Source organism: Acomys minous (assembly GCF_964271855.1).
Source record: "Acomys minous genome assembly, chromosome: 11".
Lineage (NCBI taxonomy): Eukaryota > Metazoa > Chordata > Mammalia > Rodentia > Muridae > Acomys > Acomys minous.
The window spans coordinates 20,672,508-20,692,511 of NC_140492.1; the positions used below are offsets into that span (position 1 = coordinate 20,672,508).

At 40.3% G+C, this 20,004-nt stretch overlaps 1 protein-coding gene across 4 annotated transcripts in view; it reads left to right on the plus strand.

Moving 5' to 3' along the window:
- Positions 1 to 20,004, plus strand: part of NRIP1 (nuclear receptor interacting protein 1) — an 88,461-nt gene that overhangs the window by 37,174 nt on the left and 31,283 nt on the right. For 2 of the 4 annotated variants that reach the window (XM_084800843.1, XM_084800842.1), the window contains exon 3: positions 6,918 to 7,037. The exons of 1 other annotated variant lie outside the window; for it this stretch is intronic. The gene's annotated coding sequence lies outside the window, so the exon portion shown is untranslated. Of the gene's footprint in view, positions 1 to 1,799; positions 1,932 to 6,917; positions 7,038 to 20,004 lie in introns of those variants that run through there. One more of the 4 variants, XM_084800844.1, reaches the window with a different exon arrangement.

Genomic DNA, 20,004 nt, shown 5'->3' on the forward strand with positions numbered 1-20,004 from the left:
TGTCTCGCCAAGCAAGGCCCCTCTGGTAGTCTTTGTGGCCCTTTGGAGAATGAGGTGGACTGTTTCAGGTCCGTTTAGTCAGTTCATAAAGCCTTTTGATATCAGATTCACATTGTGTGGAATGTATTGATTTGGTTTGGGAAGAATTATTTTCATCCACTGGGGTTTCCTATACATGGCAAGTTTGGTTATATCGTTTCTCCTGATAATGTCTCCATATACTTTGGCCCGACAAGAGCAGCCTGTGTTTACACCTTACTTGTATTTAGGTATGTCTTGTTGTTGAGTGTTTTCATGGCAGTTTCTGAATTGGTTGTTTGTTTTTTCCTCATACAAGTGTGCTTTTTGTTGACTGGCTGTTTTCAGTAGGTGTAATAAAATTGAAATGTTTGTAGAATGCAGCAGTACTTTACTTTTTAATGGTTGAGTAATAGTCCATTGGTCTGATTTAACCTTTTATTAACTATTTGGATAATGGACACTTAGGTTGTTTCCAGCTGCTTTCTATTATGAATAACACTGATAGCGTCATGGAAATTCCTGTGTAGACAAAGCTTTCATTCTCTTTCTCCATATATCCAGGATAGAATTTCTGGGTGGTATAGCTTACTGTTAATTTTAAAAGAACTGTTTAACTCCTTACATAGCTGCTGTGACATAGCCTGCTTTGCCCCTGTGGCATGTGAGGGAGACACAGCTTCAGACTGTTTCTGAATTCTCCAAGGAGTAATTGTAGTGTACTATGTTTATCTTAGATTCTAAGTTTTCTTTTAAATAATGGAAAAAAGCGTGACTTACTTTACATCAGATTCTCAATAAGGCAGTTTAATTTTCTAAATGCTATAGTGTGTCTTTTCTTAAGTCTTTCCCCCAGGTGGACCTGTAATTGAAACACCACATAGCTCATACACTGATACTACTGAGATGGATGATTTCAAGTAAATTTTCATTGCAACTGTTTTAGAAGACGAGGGTCTCCCAGTCTTATTTATAATGATAGCCTTTCTCTGGCCAGGAGTTGATCTACTTTCTCTACCTCAATCCACTCTTCCAGCTGTCCCATACATGTTGAATAAGGGTACAAATATGGAGCTTCTTCTCGTAACTGATCTTTAGTCTTCAAGTCTTGTTCCTTAGTCATTAATGCCTCTTGTTTGTTTTTGTTTTGTTTTTGGTTACCACCTTAGACTTATCACTTCATCAGTGGATGTCTGCTTTGCTTACAATATTGGCTAAGAGGTCTGATACCAATCTCATGTGCACACAAGTTTCGGACAAGCTTTGGTTTCTTTTCCTTAAATAACCATGTGGGAAATTCTTGGGACACTGCGAATGTATGCATGCACGTAGCTGTATGAAACAATCCAGCTCTTTCCCAAAGTGGCCACGCCCCTTATGTTGTTGGGGTGTTTTTTTTTTCTTCTTCTTCTTCTTTTTTTGTTTTCCTTTTTTTTGTTGTTGTTGTTGGTTTTTTGTTTTTGTTTTGTTTTGGTTTTTGGTTTTTGAGCCAGAGTTTCTCTGTTTAGCCTTGGCTATTGTGGAATCACTTTTGTAGACCTGGCCGGCCTTGAACTCACAGTGATCTGTCTGCGTCTGCCTCCCAAGTGCTGGGCTTAAAGGCGTGCACCACCACACCTGGCATATTCTTAGCATAAGTGTGTGACCTTCTGGGAAAAGAGAATTTCAGTTGATAAAATGTCTCTACCAGGCAGGCCAGTAGGTCAAGCTAGGAGACATTTTCTTGATTAAGGATTAGTATGGGAGGGCCCAGCCCTCCCGTGGGTGGGGTCACCTCAGGTGACGCTGAGTTGGAAAGCTAGCTGAGAAAGTCAGGAAGAGCAAGCCAGTAAGTAGCACTCCTCCATTGCTTCTACGTTAGTTGCTGGTTTAGTTCCTGCCCTGAGTTGTCCTCATTTATGGACCCTTCAGTGGTAAGTAAACCTCTTCCTCCCCAGTGTGGGTTTCTGTTGGTATTTTATCACTGCAATAGAAAGTGAATTAGTACAAGAACCGCCTCACCCCATCATTTCCAACTGAAGATGTTTTTCTTTCTTCTTTCTTTCTATCTTTCTTTCTTTCTGGACCAAGCTGGCCTCAAACTCACAGAACTCTGCCTGCCTCCCAAGTGCTGGGATTAAAGGCACGGATCACCACTCCCAGCTCTTATAATTCTTGTAAATTGAAAAACTGATAGATACTCTAGTGTGTGTGTGGTGCGATTACTGACACTCAGTCGGCTTTTTTAAGGAGTAATTATGATGGTCGCCTCACTGTGTGTTGGCTAAACCTTCATTAATGCATTTCAAGCCTCATCCGGTTTATTTATCTTTTTTGGTTAGATTATTTCATTCTTGAGTTCTGAGGACTTCAGTGTGTGCTGGATGTAGTTTCTTTATCCTGTATATGAGTTGCAAACATTTTCTCCCATTCTGGTGCTGACTTCCTAGATGACTGATATCTCTTGGGGACTTGAATGAAGTTCAGTTGTTCAGTTTATACGGATTAGGCTTCTACTGATCTATACAAGGAGTCTATCTCTAACCTAAAATCTCCTCTTCCTTCTTGTAGAAGTTTCCTTTCTTTTGTTGCTCTAAACAGTGGTCCAGATAATTAGTTTTAGACGTAGCAAACTAAAGGATTAACACTTGTTTATTTACTCATGTGTTCTTATGCTTTTATGCCCATTTACTAGCAAGGTTGTATTTTATCCCTTTAATATAGCATTTTTGTCAAAATTTAAATGACATTTGGTCTGAGAGTTTGCTTATTTTGGTGCCTCCCTCCTCCTCCTACCTGGTTGTATAGATCTGGCTTATGCCTGCACTATACTGTGTTGGTTCTTACAATAGCTTTATAGTAAGCTGTTCTTGTGTTTTTTTGTTTTCGTTTGTTTTGTTTTGTTTGCTACTGCTTAAGCAAATATATCCAATGTTTGCAATCACCTTATTGTTAGCAGGTAGATGAAAAGCAATTCTTTCGTTTTAGGTCTTGTCATCTATCAAATGTTTTGGAAATTTTATTAATGTTAAGAGATACGTAGTAGATGTCATATAAGATCATACTGCCTGCAGACAAAGGATTTTTTTTTAAAGTATGTATGGGTTTATGTCTACATGTATGTGTAGGCTCCAGCATGTAAGTGTGCTAAATGCCTGTGGAGACAAACTGGAGCATCAGATCTCCTGGAACTGGAGTTACACATGGTTGTAGGCCATGGAGTGGGTGCTGGGAATCCAACCAAGGTCCTTTGGAATGAGCAGTGCTCTTGCCCTCTGAATCATCTCTGTAGCACCCAGATAAAGGTTAACTTTATCCTTCCCTAAGCTGTCTGTGTTCATATTTAATTTTTGTGTTTTACATTGAGTGGATGGTAATTACCCAATTTAGGGAGCAAAGCCTGCAGTCTTTTAACCATTAGTGTGAGGAAACTGTCTTTAGACCAGCAAGGAATGGGTGTGTTAATTTTGAAACAAATAGCCAGGCGTGGTGGTGCACACCTTTAATCTCAGCGCTCCGGAAGGCAGAGGCAGGCTGAGCTCTGTGAGTTCAAGGTCATCCTGGTTTGCAGAGCAAGTCCAGGAAAGCCAAGGCTATGAGAGAAACCCTGTCTCGAAAGCAAACAAACAAAACAGAAACACCCAAACTCAAACATTTTAAACAAATAATGCAGTACATTTTAGTAGCCGAGTAGAGGGCGAACCCTCTAGATGCCAAGAGCTGCAGGAAGAGCAGGTGACCATGTCCAGCTCAGGAATAAGTAAAGCAAGTGAGCAAACTGAAAGCTGAGTATGGATGGATTGCACAGATGTTCCCGCTAACATCACAGCTGGTCGGGAATGTAGGTTTTCCTCTCAATAATGTGTTTCCTATTGTCATCATGCAAAACACATCTCAAACATTTAGGCATTGGCTTGTGTATGAAATTACCATATACATTTATTCACAAAAGAACTTTGTAGATATTCATCTGTGAAAGTTGTTACTTTGCATTTACCTTTGTTATTGTGTTTAAATATCTATATTTGTGTTCATCTATAGCTCAAAAGACATGCAACAACCCTGGTAGAGAGTAGCCATCAAAATGAATAGTTCTAGAATGTAGTAAGCATCCACACAGATGTAGATGTAACTTTTCCCTTCCTCCCATGGAATATACGGACTTCATCTGCTTCAGTGCCCCCACTCCCAAGTACGTATGTGATTTGAGAAGGCTGTAGATGTCTACTGCTACAGAAGTGTTACTAGTCAGGGTTCCAGATAATTCCCAAGACTTAGAACTTTTTCAAGTAAAATGTTACCAAGATTTGGTTTCTTTTTGAGACAGATTTCACTACATGGACAAGGCTGTCTCTACCTCCCAAGTGCCGAGATAACAAGGTGTGTGTGGCCACACCTGGCCAGGGTTTTGATTTCGTCTTCAGCTTCCTTTAGCTTTGTAACTTGAGGTAACTTAACACTCCGTTTTCTCATCCATCAAATGCCAAAGATAGTAGTTGTCTTATAAGGTTTTTAAAAATCATGTGCATCCAGGTTTCATGTTGTGCCGCACTGTGACACCTGCCTGGTGCTGGGAATGTGAGCAAGGCCTGTGCCGTGAAGGCTTCCTATGTTTCCCCATGGTTCTCAAACATGGACCAGCCGTTCAACACACTACACATGTTTATTGTAGTGTTCTTCATAGAACATCCCAGTTTGGAGACTATATTAAGGAAGATATAGCTTGAGTTGTAGATTTAAGTTCCATCTTTGCTACAGTCTTAAAGACAATCAGATCATGGTCTTTTGCCATATTTGAAAACCCAGTAATGGTGCATCTCACAAAGAGAAGTAACGTTAACAACACTGAAAATTTACATTTAGCAGGATGTCAGTGGTTTCATATTTCTCGTCAGCCAAGCCAAGGCAGACTCGTATTGAGACTAGTTTCCAAGACTAAGAATTGTGATGTAGAAAATCCCCAAGACCTCTGTTGTACTGTAGCAAATGTGGTGTTCTTAAGTTTACACATGAATAGCTTCCTTCTATACCTAGCCAGGAAAAGTGGTCCCCCGACCCTTACTTTTCTAAGAACTCCTGTCAGAATTTATTGGCAAGGTCTGACTTGACTCTAGAATATAGAATTTGGGGCCCTTCTCCATATTGGCTGTTCCCATGTAACCTCACTATAAAGATCAAATATGCTCAAGCCTAATAAAGTGTTTGTAACTGGGAAGGCGTGCAGGTTAATGATTGCTTCCATTTTCCCAGTTTCCTCCTCACTCCCTACTTAGTAGGTCACTGGTGGAGGCAGGGTGGCAGCAGAGCCACCCCTGTGACTTAGGCTACCTCTCAAGATGCCTTTCTTTTATATTTTTAATAGGCAGGTACAATTTTTCCTGGTAATTATTTTCATCTTTCGTTTATTAGAAATATATTTTTGGTGAAGAAAACTACGAAATATCAACAGAAAGAAAATAATAATTTTGTCTGAATGCAGAAAAGATGCCTTTATTTTATGTGTTTTTAATGTAAAAGTATTTATGACAAACATAGAGTTGTTTTATTATCATTCAATATAACTCAATTTCCTTATATAATACTTCATACATGATACTGTATCTTATATACTATATCGTATGGTATGAGAGATTATTTAATTACTTTCAGCCTTTTAAAAATTTTTCAACAGAGAATAGCTATTTCTAATTTTTGTTGTTAAAATAATGTATTTTATAAACATTCTTTTTGCCAAATACTTTTATATCTCTTCCATATTCTTTATTTTATTTTTTCTAAAATAGTGCAGATCTTAGGCTTGGAATTGCCACAATAAAGGGGCATAAAATGTTTTGTGGCATTCAAGTCATAATGAAACTACCAGCACATTTTAAGATGCACATGTTTGAATTCCCACTCTGTGTACCCTCCTTTCCCAGGAACCCCATAGATCAATTTTTTTTTTGTCCATAGTAGGTTAATTTACATTGTCTAGGAGTGTATGTCAATGGAATTACACTCCACATGTCTGTTTTTATATAGTTTCTTGTACTAGGATAAGTTCTATGTTCGTTATTGTTGTATCAATAATATAGTAGTGCTGAGTGTTATAGGTGCATAGACATGCCACAGTCTGTTTACCTCAACTAGACAGTGTTCTTTCTTTTTTTAATAATATATTTTATTAATTTATTTATATTACATCTAAATTGTTATCCCATTCCTTGTATCCTCTCATTCCTCCCTCCCTCCCACTTTCCCCCTACTCCCCTCCCCTATGACTGTGTGTGAGAGGGACCTCCTGCCCTGGGACTGACTTTTACATGAACTCTGGTGCCCCATATTTGACCATGTCCCCTGGATGGGGAGGCCCAGTGTACTTTTCTTTTCTTTTCTTTTTTTTTTCCACCCAGTTTGTGGCTGTTAACAGCCAACCTGGTCCTGACTTTTCTACTGTCTGTATGTATCTAAGGCAGTTGATGTGTATTGCGTTGGGAAGGTTAAATAGTTGGTATTTTGAAACTGAAGAAATTTACTCTGAGAGAAATAACAGCTGTTTTTCTGTCTCACTTTCTTTGTTGGAGATGTCTTAAGGGGTACATAGACTTATGGGGGGAATCAGAATGGATAAATTGTTCAGAACACTAGGAAATTTGTATTTAACCTACATTAACAGGCACTTCATAGCAACAACACACTCTTGGTATGGTTTATTTTGCGATAGCATCTTCTTCTAATAATTAGATAAATGTACTCTCTCCATGTAAGGGAATTTTACATTCCTTTAATACGCAAACAGTTTATATTTACCTGTCATATTCCTCCTTCTACATAGAACTTGAACAAGAAAAGATTCTGAGATAAATGTATTGAATGTCACAAAATAATGTTCCTAAAGCCGGTTTGGAATAGCTGCCAAACTGTCCTTTTCTGTTCTTTAGGTGCGCAGTTGACTGAGGAGGATCAGAGAATCTGAAGACTCCGATGACATCAGAGCTACTTTTCAACACCCTCCTCGGCTTCCTTTCCCACACAGCAGAGGCTCAGGCTGGAGTCAGGCGGTGAGAAGCCTTTCCTTCCATTCTCTGGCTTCATCGTGTGGCTTTAATCTGTTCCGGACAGTTCTCTCTTGGCTGTAAATTAGCTTACAGTTACCAGATATGTATTCCGTGTTTTATCGGTACAAATTCTTTCCTTAGGCAGTGTGGTTAAGAAAGCACATGAGATCCAATCTAAGAAATTATAGTGAAGAATCTATAAATATATGTCAGCAAATGTGCCACAGGAAAAGCCAAGGCCAAAATCCTTGTTATTAGAAGCCAGTGGGTGACTTCTGTAGAGATGGGCTGAAAAAAAAAGAAAAGAAAATGAGAGTAGTGTCTGTGTCAATGCTATTTAATTTGTTTTTTTTTTTTACCCAGAACCATAGAAAATGTAAAGCTGATTATCTGCAATACTGATCCTGTTTCATCTAAAAAGTTACTTAGCGCTTGGAGAAGGAGATAGAGATATTTAGCTCTTGTTTGTATGTCGTAGTTTAGGTCAGTCATTACTTTTGGAGTTGTCTAAAATGGTTACGTCCTACAAGGCATTTTTGAGAAATGAAAAAATATTTGGTTTGAGTTAACAAAAGAGGTGAGTGAACGGCGTAAATTCTCGTTGAATTGGCCTGATCGTTATTCTGGTATAAATGCAGCTTCGGGCGGTACACGGTTTATTGTACAGGCTGGAGCAGCCTGGGAAAAACAACGCGATCCGTTATTATCCTAGCAAGTGCTTGGGGAAGAGTTTGCCTTCGGCTAGAGAACAGGAAATCTGGTCAGAAGTAGGGGCTGTACCCTAGGTTCACCCTGTTTTAACTGAAATGATACTTGGAAAAGGGTAGGTAATCTTGAGCCGATTTCTATTCCGGAAACCTAGCTGATTGGTTAGCTTAAAGTTTTCCTTAATGTTTATATTTTCTTGTCGTCTCACCAAGAAAAAAAAAACAACCTTAAAACATTGTTTTGAAAACAGCCTAAAATTAGCCGCATTTGGTCGCTTGTTATTGTTTATATTTTCGCACATTCTCTTCCTGTAAGTTAGAAGTTATGCCGACTACGCCTCTGTTTACCAACAAGCTGTTAAATCGTGTGCATTCTGAGTTCCCACGCTGAAATATACCTTTGTTTAGATGGTGAACCCTTGAACTCCTTTCTTACCTTTTGAGTTTGTTAAACTAAGTCCCAGAAGATGGACCTCTCCCAGGTGTCATGAGTCTCTTAGTGTTTGCCAACGGACTTGTCTTACTGAGTCACCAGAAGTCACAGTCTCTTAGACAGGTGACACTGAAGGGGAGCAGATAAAAATACAGCCAGTTGGAACTTCTTTAAAAATCATCACATTTAGCGGCTATGGTGGCCCTGTAATCCCAGCACTAGAGCCTAACACAGGACAGTGCTGGGTCCCAGGCCAGATGGGGCCACCTGGCAGTGATGAGAGACAGTCTATCTCAAGAAGTGGGGGAGGGGAAACTATCAATGTGGATTTCTCTTCTGAGTAAAATAAGATTATTTAGAACAGTGGACAACTTTGAAAATGTAAAATAAATCATTGATAGTGATTTATTTTTTATTTTTTAGCATACACTTAACATGAGTTAAGATTTTTAAGGTGAATATGTCTGACTTTTATTTTCTAAAATGTATTTATCAGGATTGGGCCTGTAGCTCAGTTGATAAATGTGTGCACAAAGTCCTGGTGTTCAATCCTAACATCAGATAAAGCCAGGCCTGGTGGCACAGGCCAGTAACAGCAGCTCACAGGGGTAGAGGCAGAAGAATGAGTATAAAATCACCCTTCCTTACATAGTAAGTCTCAAGCCAGCCTGAAGTAGGTGGAACCCCATTCAAATTATATGTATGTATGTATGTATGTATGTATGTATGTATGTATGTATGTATGTATATACACACACACTTGCTGAGCATGGTCAGGTAAGCTTGGATATGGCAGGGTCATGATTTCTAGCGTTTGGCAGGCTTCTCATCAGACAGTGGACTGTGTCATTCTAAGCAAGATGTGGTAGACCAGTGTTTGACATGTTGAAGTTACTTGTATATTTTCTTTATCATAAACTTTATCATAGTTTACCATATAACCACACTAAAACACACACACACACACACACACACACACACACACACACACACACACACACAAAACACTCTTATACTTTTAAGATGTCTTTGTGACTGAAGAGTCCGGTCAAAGAAACAGCTAGATTATTAAATATTGAAAACATATAAAACATGGAATGCCTATGAAGTTTTTAATGTCTTATGCAGTTTTTCAGTATTTGTTATCTCAGTTCTTTCAAGAAATAGAGTCCTACTATGTAGTAACTAACAAAAGAAATTTGCCCTTAATAGGCAGTTTTTATCCACTATACACAGAGCTCTACTCCTTACTTTGTCCAGTATTCATTAGTTTATTTTTATTAAAAATTGATTAGACAAAAAGTGAATATCTTGGGTACAATAGACAATTTACTGAGTCAGTTTGGCTTACATATATGAACATAATACTTTTTCCATAGGAGGAAATGCTTTCTGTGATATGCCTTTTACTAGGAAAGTTGTATATAATGTATTTTTTTTCTAGTTTGATTAAATTGTGCATGACTTTCAGCAAGTGTTTTGCATAATCAGCTTTTATGTCAGAAAAAGAGGTTTGTATAAAAGACAGAAAAAAAGATGGCCAGAGATTGAGTTGGTTCTGATAGATTGGGATGCCATATTGCTAAGGTCGGTGGAAATGTTCTCCTCAAACACCTCTGGGGCTAAGGATACTTAGTACATAAAGATGTGGTCTTCCACACCTGAGTTCAGTCTCCAGGACTCACATGGTACAAAGATAAGGAGAGTGCTTGCTCTCTAAGGCACAATTGTGGCATGTGTGCGCTCACAAATACATTAAATAAATAGAAAGATTTAAAAAAAAAACACTCCTGAAAGAATAGTGCTCCTTCAAAGACCCACAGGCATCCAGTGCGTGCCTGATATCATGCGTAATACAGAGTTCCTAGGTACGGTACACTGTATTGTATGCAGATACCTGTAGTTAAGTTGAATTGAAAGCTAGCTGTAATTAGAGATTAGCAATAATAACTAAGGATAAAACAGGATATAGAGCCAGGCGTGGTGGTGCACGCCTTTAATCCCAGTACTCGGGAGACAGAGGCAGGTGGGTCACTGTGAGTTCAAGGCTAGCCTGGTCTACAGAGTGAGTTCCAGGACAGCCAAGGCTACACAGAGAATCCCTGTCTTGGGGCTGGAGTGGCGATAGAGGATATAGAAATAAGGCATAATAAACCTTTTGTGGGGTTGTCTTTATCCTGAGGCATCTTGCACTGGGCTAACTGTGCTGGGCCAAGCCGACTTACAACAGAAAGAGACCCTTTGGCCGAGTAGAGCTGTGGTAGTGCTTTTTACGTAGTATATCACACTTTGTGAAAGCATTTAAACTTCTACACAGTGGCTGTAGGAACGTGGTCCAGGCAAAGCCGTGATCAGTCAACTTAATTGGGATAAATTGCTGTAAGTCAGGTTGGCTGCCATCAGGCAGCTTGGCTGCCCCATTGGAGCTTCGCTGGCTATGGACAACCCTGGTAAGAAGATCTAGAATGTTGGCTCACATGAAGTGTTGTTAATTTCCAACATCGCTTCCTCACAGCCAGCCATCTTATTTCAGAGGCTTAGCCTTTACCTTTTACAAAGGTCCTTGCCCCAATGTCTTAGCCACCAGATTTTCCCCAAACTCCAGTTGACTTGTGTTGTTTTCCTAGTCTTTAAACACTTGAGGGCTTCTGACAGCTTAACGATCATAGGGAAATAACAAGCCTTTCCTTTGTTTTGTTTTGTTTTTTTGGTTTTTCGAGACAGGGTCTCTCTGTGTAGCCTTGGCTGTCCTGGACTCACTTTGTAGACCAGGCTGGCCTCAAACTCACATGGATCCACCAGCCTCTGCCTCCCGAGTGCTGGGATTAAAGGCGTGCGCCACCAGGCCCAGCCTACAAGCCTTTCTTAATTAATCCTGACTTATCATTACAGTGATAATTCAGCATAATTAACATCTCTTCTAAATTTCATATCTGTAAAGAATGGCCTTTCCTTGACTCTTCTGAATAATTAATTTGACTTACCTCATTTGGGAGGGAAATCCCTACTGTACTAAACTTCCGGATGTGCTTGGACGTTTGGCTGTTCTTTGATAGATTCAAATGACGCCAACAAAACAAGGAGAAGCTCTGCAGAACCAGCTGTAAGCCCACTTTCTGGCACAGACCCTGGTCTTTCTCCTTGGGGCGCCTACCCAGAGCTTCTTGACTATCTGCCCTCTCGGCCATCCAGCTTGGCATGTTTCTAATTGTGGAGCCTTTTTGTTTCTGTAGCAGTTTCCCCGTCTGGAATCAGACATCACTCTCATTTTCAAACCTTGTTGATCCCTTTGCACTTCCACACAGAAAGCTGGTTCATGGGATGGTATAAGTAACGTGTGGTGGAAAGTCTTGTTTCCGGCATTGCTGGCCACTCCACCCCGCCTTGCCATACCTAGAAGTCCTCCAAGCTGGCGCTTTTCAGTGTGTGCAGACAGAAGACCTGGTTTCCCTTCTGCCTGCAGTCCATTTCAGTGCAGGTGAGAGCACCTGCTCACTGTCATCATGTCAGGGTGGAAATAAAACAAAAGGCATACAGATCCTGTGCCCCAGTCTTTCACCAGACTCAAGGATGCCATCTTAGCCCCACACCCTGAGAAAGTTCTGTTCTTTGAGGAGGTAACAATGTTTCTAGAATGTACTGTTATGTGCACCCATCTCTTCCTTTCTTGATTGCATGGTGCATCCACTCCCTAAAGTGTTTCAGTTGTTGGCAAAGCACTTGATTGTCCCTTTAGCCAGCCCGTGTGCCACCTCTGTAGACTGTTGCCTTTAGAAGCAATTCCCTGCTCTTTCTTCCTTAGTGCTATTTTATTCATGTTTTTGTTTCACTATGATCTCAGACTATTGTTGACTGAAAAGCTTGTAAAGTCAGTACAGGCGTGTTTGTCATTGATTATCCTTGGAGCCTCAGTTCTCACCATACAGCAGCCTCTTTATCAGCATTTGTGGATCTTACTAATGGCATGGTAAATTCAGAGTGATGTTGAATGCAAAGATGGGAAACGAAAAGTCCTCTCCTCTTCTACTCTTTTGAAACAAACATCTTTTTCTTTCTTCAACTGCAAACTTGGGGACATTTTGACATAGGATATCTTTCTCCCCTTTCTTCTTTCTTACTTCGGTTTGTCTTCTGTAGTATGAGAGATTGGCCCTATCTAAGGATTTGTGCGTTGTAGGCAAGCAGGCTACCACTGAGCCACGCCCCTAGATGAGAGCATTCTTCATTTGGCACAGTTATAGTGGACAGCCTGGAAGCTAGAAAACAAATAATTTGTTTGAAGTCAGTCAAGATGCTGCTTCTTGGCTTTTGCCCCAATATGTCATCAGTGGTTCTCAAATTACTTAGGACCACCATAGATTCTTATGCAGTTGAGGTCTCAAGTGAGTTTTCACCTAGGTCAGCTATAACACCTGTTATTTACCATGTAAGAAATTTAAAGTGAGAACATTTTGAAATGCAAAAATGCTCAAAGATGCATCTTATTAGTCATTAAAACAATTTCATTAGGCTTCTGAATGGTACCATGTACACAAAGCACATACGTTTTAGTATCATGAAAGTCATCTTGCTCTCTTGTGCATCCTGCATAAGGACCCTTGAGCCCCACTGGCCCATATTCTGAGACTGCTGTTAATGAAATTCGCTTTCCAATTTGCCAGCAAAATCTTCTACACATTCCTCATACTGTAACCTAACTTTTGTGCTTGTAGATTTGTAAGTTTCCTTCTAATGTCTCCAGAGTTCATCATGTTACCCACTCTTCTATTAATGTCTAGACATAGAATGTGCTGGAACCTGTTACCAGTGTCAGCTTGGCAGTCATACGACAGAGATGCTTACTCAAGGAGAAGTCATTTTATTTGTGGATACTCATAAGGTCATTCCTAGTCATGCACTATCAGTAACCCTGGCTTTCAAAAGCTGTCCCTTTTTATCTCCTGTGGAAATTCTCACTTGAGAGATTGTGGAAGTATTTGCCATTATTGAAGTCTTAAGATAAAAGCAATGTCTTCCTTTGGGACAGTGGTAGGCTCCCCTCACTCTCTCCTCTGTGTGCCCTTCCCTTACTCTTGCCTCAGCCTGACCCCTGATGCTGGCTTCCCTTTTGTACTCTGGCAGATACTTCTTTGGCCCTAGTGACTCCTGCCCCCACCCCTGTACCCTCCCCCCCTATGTTGGCTGACACTCTGTTAAATTCCTTCTGAGGTCTTAGCAGGACAGCCAGTCTCTAGAGTATTTAACAGCTCTCCAATTCCCTGAGTACTGGGTCTTCCTGAGAGTTCTGGGAATGCAGCATGTACCTTGCGGCTGGATGGTAATCCCAAGATGGCTGCTCATCAGACTCTTGATTTACTAACAGCTCATAGTCTCTTATTGTGTGGTGATGTCATGACGTGAGCTAGAATCCAGGGACTTACTAAGATTACCAGTGATAATCTGGAAGCAGGGCATGAAGCCCACACAGTACTAATCTGTTCATTTTTGTTGTTGTTGTTGTTCTAAGCTCTCGTTGTTGTTGTAGGCTCTCGGTAAACATTTGCCAAGTGCTTACTTTTCTTTATTAGTGTTGTATAAATCTCTTAGCGCCAGCAATCATACAATAATTTAAGCCAGACCTCTACTCTACTTGATCACTCACAGCCAAAAGAACTATGCCTTTGAACTGGATCCAGTGGCGCATCCCTGTAATCCCAGTTCCAGAGGCTAAGGCACTGGAATCATGAGTTCAAGGCCAGCGGAGACGGTGTAAGATGTCAGATCTCTTCTCAGATAAACAAAACAGAAAGGAAAGAAAAGCAGAAAAATGTCTTCACATTGTTTGAAAACGGTACAGCAAAGCTTTTTGCCTAACGATGAAGATTATATTTGAGTTATGTATGGGTTCAGATTTTAAGATTTTTAAATACTGACTTCTGCTGGAATTTTTGTTTTTCTTGAAATTTCATACAGAGCATATCAACACGATATATTATACATCTATGTTAGAGATCTGGTAATTATTTATTTTCATCTTTTGCTGTTAAATATCATCTATTTTGTAGCAGTCTTTATGTTATACAGATTGCTTCTTAAATGTTCAGTCCTGATTGCATTGCTTTCTGAGATACGTTTAACATGGCTGCTCATACCTTAGTTTGACTCTGATTTCTTCTTTGTACTACATGGTCTACCACATCTTTTCTGTAAGCCATTAGCAACCCCACAGTTTCTTTCCTTTCTTTGTTTTGTTTGAAAAGCATTCCTTTAACCATATCGTTTCCTGTAAACCATCCGTTCCCACCAGATGAAGGCCTAAGCTCCTTGGTATGGCCTTGACTCAGAGAAGTCCTTGGTCCTAGTCGCATTGTGAGCTTAATCTCCAGTCACAATAGATAGTTGTCACATCAGCTCTGCTCTGCCTTCAAGTCCATTTCTCGGGCCTAGAATAGTTGCCATTCTCTTCAGGTGGGATAGCACTTTTCTTCCTGCCTTTTGTTTGTTTGTTTGTTTTTCTGTGTTTTGAGACATGGTATCTCTGTGTAGCCTTGGCTGTCCTGGACTCACTTTGTATACCAGGCTGACCTCAAACTTACAGTGATCCATCTGCCTTGCCTCCAGAGTGCTGGGATTAAAGCTGTGCACCACCACTCCCGCCTTATTCCTGTCTTTAGTCAGCATTCCCTACCATCTACATACACAGAGAGAACTAAAACCTGGGCTATCCACACTCAGTGTGTCCAGGGCACTTATTACACGCATGCTTCTGTCATCGCACTCAGCAGCATATGCCCCCTGACCTTTTGCACAGAGAACACAGGAAAGATTTGCATGTGCAATGCACACTGCTGTTACATACTCACGAGGTATTGCAACCCTTGCCCTGTCTTTTTTTTTTTTTTTTTTTTTTTTGCAACCACATACCTGAATTCAAGTGAGTGAAAATGTGGCTGATGTTCAGCAGAACCTTGAACGTGTGTATTTATTCTGTTTTTAAAAAGGGAATAATTTACAACCTCTTGGGCCTTCAAAATTCTAAGCTTTCCACTTAAAGCGTCCACTGCTCGTCCTTTTGTTAATTGTGGAGATGGAGGGGGTGCATGCCATAGTACACTTGCGCGGGTTAGGGAATGACCTCGGCGTCAGGTCTCTCTCTCTATCTTTATGTGGGTTCCGGGGTTCAAACTCAAGTAGTCTAGCTTGTGCAGTGAGCTCCTTTGCTGGCTGAGCCTTCCCTGTAGGAACAAGCGTATCTAGTTTATTCTATTCAGCTGTAATCTGAGTGCTGAGGCTGTAGTGTGTTTAGTGTTTTGTTGTTCCCAGACAGTTTCTCTGTGTAGCCCTAGATATCCTGAACTCACTCTGTAGCCTGGACTGGTCTCAAACTCATAGAGATCTGCCAGCTTCTGCCTCCTGAGTTCCGAGCTTGATTAAAGGTGTGCACTGTATCCATATGGATTTTCTGTTTCCTCCCTTACTCTGAATGATGACATGGAGACCTTTATATTTATTAAAAGATGCAGGTATTATAGCTGATCAGACACTTGGCTGTTCTAACCAGACAATATCGGCCTGGCCTACTTCCTGCCACATGGACTGTTACTTACCATCTTAGTCTCCCCCTGGCACTTGCTTCTTCATCGCTGTACAGATGGACTCCTCTACCTGGTCCCCACCTGATACCCTCTCTCTGGGCCCAGAAAGTCCCACCTTTTCCTCTCCTGCCCAGCTATTGGCTGGTCAACTCTTTATTTGACCAATAAGAAGGTGATGGAGAACAGTGTTTACAAAATGCTAAGACTGGTGAGGTCTCATGATAGTGACAGTAGCAAAGTCGTGGACTGTAGTCAGATCTGTACCAGCACAGAAATCCAATGGTGTGCCACTGTTCCCAGCTCTGTTTTTGTTTGGTTTTTTTTTTTTTTTTACCTTTTTGTTTTAGAATAATGATTTTAAAATTTGCCTACTGTAGCAACTAAATTAAAATCTGAAGGCATTTCCTGGGAAAGACCAAGCACTGGCTACCCCCCCCCTTTTTTTTTAATTTTTGTGGTTGCTCTAATGAAATACTTGAGGCTGAGTGTTATAAGAGGAATGAAGGCATTCCTAGGAGTTCTAGGTACTAAGCAGAGGGCATTGTGTTGACATTTGCTTGGCATCTGGTGAAGGCTTCATTGTACATCATAAACTGGCAGAGGACATCCTATGGCGAGAGCTGTTTATTTCTCCCTTTAGAGGGGTCACACCTTCATGACATCATTTAATACTAATTTCTTCTGGAATGGAAGGCTGCACACGCTTAGGGATGTAGTTTCTAATATATAAATTTGGGGGAGACACATAGCAAGTCTCAGCTGCCAAGATCTCTCTTTTGGCCTGTACACAGAGATGCTAAGACAGTGACAAAAGTGACATCGTTTACCTCATACAACGAACAACGCTAGGCTTGCCTTAGCACGTTTTTCTCATGTCCAGTTTCCATATGTTGATGGTCCTTCCCAGTGTATCTGTCTCCATCACATGATACTATTTGATTGTCATTTTGGCAAGGTATATGCAGTTGTATGAAGTCTGCTATTTAACCAGCCCAAAGCTTAATTTTCAAAAGCTGAAACTCCGAGATTAATGTCTAGGGAATGTTTTCCATAATCTCATCTTGTCATTGTGCTACAAATCTAAAAGATAACTATAGTTTTAAAGGTTTCTCTATGACACTAAATTATAGTCAAGAAAAAAAAAAGCCCAGCTTGAATTCATTATAAGCAAAAATGGAAGGAGTGTTTACTTTGAGGGCTAATAGTGGCCTCGTGCCTTTTGTCATTTCTTGCTTACATAATTTGTTATGAAAGAGTGCTTCTAGGTATGCCATCTTTTTCCAGAATGCCTGTCATTTGTTCTGTCCTGCTCTGGAAGAGTTAAAGAGAGGAGACAACATCCTGTCAAAGACCTTGTTTTTAATTTTGCTTCTCACACTGGCACTGATCCTGCTAAGAGCAGCCCAGATTAGTTCGGGAAACCTTTGAAGAGATTTAAGATGTCCTTCAGCCAGTTTGAAGGTTTTTGTCTTGCAAATCCAGTACAAGGGCGCCTGCAGGCATCTCGACCCTTGCTGAGCGGCTGGTGCAGCTCAAGGTCACACTAACCCGCCCTGTGACATTCAACAGCAACAACAACAAAAAAAATTATGCGGTGGAACTGCCTCAGCATTCAGCCAAGCAAGAACTTCCTTAGTGAGGAACTGGGGAAGAAGTCTTTTTCAGCTCCCACCACCCTTCACTCTTTCTTGTGTGGGGGAGGGAGGGGCGGGGGTTGTGAATTTTTTTTTTTGCTGTAGGAAATAATCCGGGATTTCTGGTGTGTGTGATGACAAGGTCATTTCTTAATTAGAACACATGTAAAGAACAAAGCTAAATGGCTTCAAAACAGCTTTGTAGTTGATGGAGAGGATTTAAATTATTTAAAGAGATAGTCACCCATGTATGATGGAAACTGAATTCTAAAGGCATTAACTCCTTCCTCCCTGTCAACTTGCTGTTTCTTTCCTCATGTCTAACATTACAGGATTGCGTTCGAAAGTAAGAAAATGTGTATAAATGTCTAGTTTGGATAAATGCTATCCTGAGGTAAACTTTTAATGGAGTTTTCTCTCCTTAACACGTGTCCTGGAAATTTTATCAAATGGCTTGAGGAAGAGCTATGGCTTGCACATGTAGTTGTCCCTATGGCAGCTGTGATTTACTTGTGCTATACTAGAGGGAAGGGAGTGAAGGCTTGAACACCTTCCTTTCTCTCCCTTGGCATTACTCACTTCTGAGGTAAATGGCTCCCTGAGCACGTTAGCCTCTGTTTCTTTAAAATCACCAACCAATATCATTCAGGTCTTTTAAGTTTCCAAGAATTGATATGGACTTTATATGGATGTTGCAGATTTGTTTCTGAGCACAGAGAACATGTTACAGCTACTTACGCCATGTCCCTGAATACTCGGCAGCCATGTTGGGTTCCCTTTCCTCTGGTGGTCGTCGCTCTGCATGGATCTCCTTATGCGCTAGGCTAGTGCTAAGTAACCAGTACCTCAGTAGGATAGGGTCCCAGGCCAGTCCGCTTCTTGTGCTTAGACTTCACTCTTGACACTGGTGTAGTATTCGGGCCCAATAATGAAAGAGAGTAAATTTATGGTTGTTATTTTTATAGGTATTAGATATAAAACCACTAAAAATTGTTTTTTCAATTTTATAGATGCAGAACAAGTTTCCTTAGAATTCAGACCCCATTGCTTCCTCACATTGATGTTTTTCTACAAATAGGACAGACATGGAATCTGGCCAACTAGTTTATAAAGGTGTAGAATATTTCCTGTGTGACTATTCTAACAGGTATTTTGGATTTTGTAGGCCATGCTTAAAATTTTTAAGTTTGAGTGGATAACATGGTAGACTGTGTAAGAACTATCTAGAATTTACTAGACCTGTTGTTACTCTGAGGGATATTCTTCCAATCAAGAAGCATTTGTTTGAGTCCCTGAAAAGAAAGTGAATCTTCACATGAAGATGCATATTTTTAAATATATATTTAAATATATATATTTATCTTTATCTTAAAGGACTTCAGGTTTGCCAAAAGTCACATGGGAAGGGAATCAATATGCAAGGGCATAGAGTGATGCTGTGAGGCTTGCCCTTGCCTGGAGTCTGGTATGCCCTAAATGTCACGTATGACCCAAGCTCACCTGCTACTCATTTCTAATTTACTGTCCTAATTCATCGATTTGTTATCGCTAATTGTTCTTCATTTACTTCTGTGTAGTTTCCAGTACCTAAAGGGTTGAAAGGTTGCTGTAATTGGCACCCGCAGCTGCTCTTTCTTTTGACAGGGGATAATTTTGCAGCCTATGCTTTGTGTGACAGCTGCCTAATTGGGCATTCTCCCCTTGTAGCAAGCCTGCCTCCTCCAGCCTCCCTGCTGACAAATGGTGGTGGATTATAGATGAGGGCAAGCTGACCCATTCGACCTTGCTGAGGCAGCGGGGAGGGGCTTCCTGCTACTTGAGGGAAGCTTTAGGTCATTTAGAGGACAAGGTCACAAGCCAGGTGGAGAAATGACATGATATCACATGACAGTAGCCTGATGACATAGTCAGCATGTCAAGGACAAAGGTATCAGTATTGATTAAGCCTTACTGCAATACTTCCCTGAGTCCCCTAGTATTTCTTAATTGTTGCTACTGATTTTTTTTTTAGAAAAGGGAAGAATGTGAAGTAAAAGGGAAGACTGTAGAATAAGATGAGCAGGACTTTAATGGTGGTGGAGCATTTGTTTATATGAAAATAGACTTGGTGGAGGATTCTTAATGAAGTTTGTTCAGTTATATGGAATGTTCTGTTCTGTTCTTAATTAAAGCTTAGTTTGCAGCTCTTTGACTATCAGGACTTTTCAAGGTATTCAAACATCAAGGCAGACAAATTAAAATGAGGTAATGTGTGTTGTTATAAAAGTATTTAACAACTTCTGTCATCATCCTACCCAAAGACTGGCAAAGCTTTTGTGTGTTGAATAAAGAAAAAATAAGCCAAATGAAAATGCCTAATTAAAGAGAACCTTAAAACTCTAGATTTAAGAGATCAAATACACTACTGTGCCTCCAAATTCTAAGTGTTACAGATACTCTTAAAACCATTTCTGAGGCCTGAAAATGTTTTTTTTTTAATGGCATGGAATTATGCTTAGCGTAATAGCTTCAAGATAAATGGAAATCTTTTCATTGTTATTAGTATGGCATGTACTCTTTTTGAAGTAGGTTCGGAGCTATTCTGTTTTAAGTGTAAAGTCAGAAGAACCCACACCGACTCTA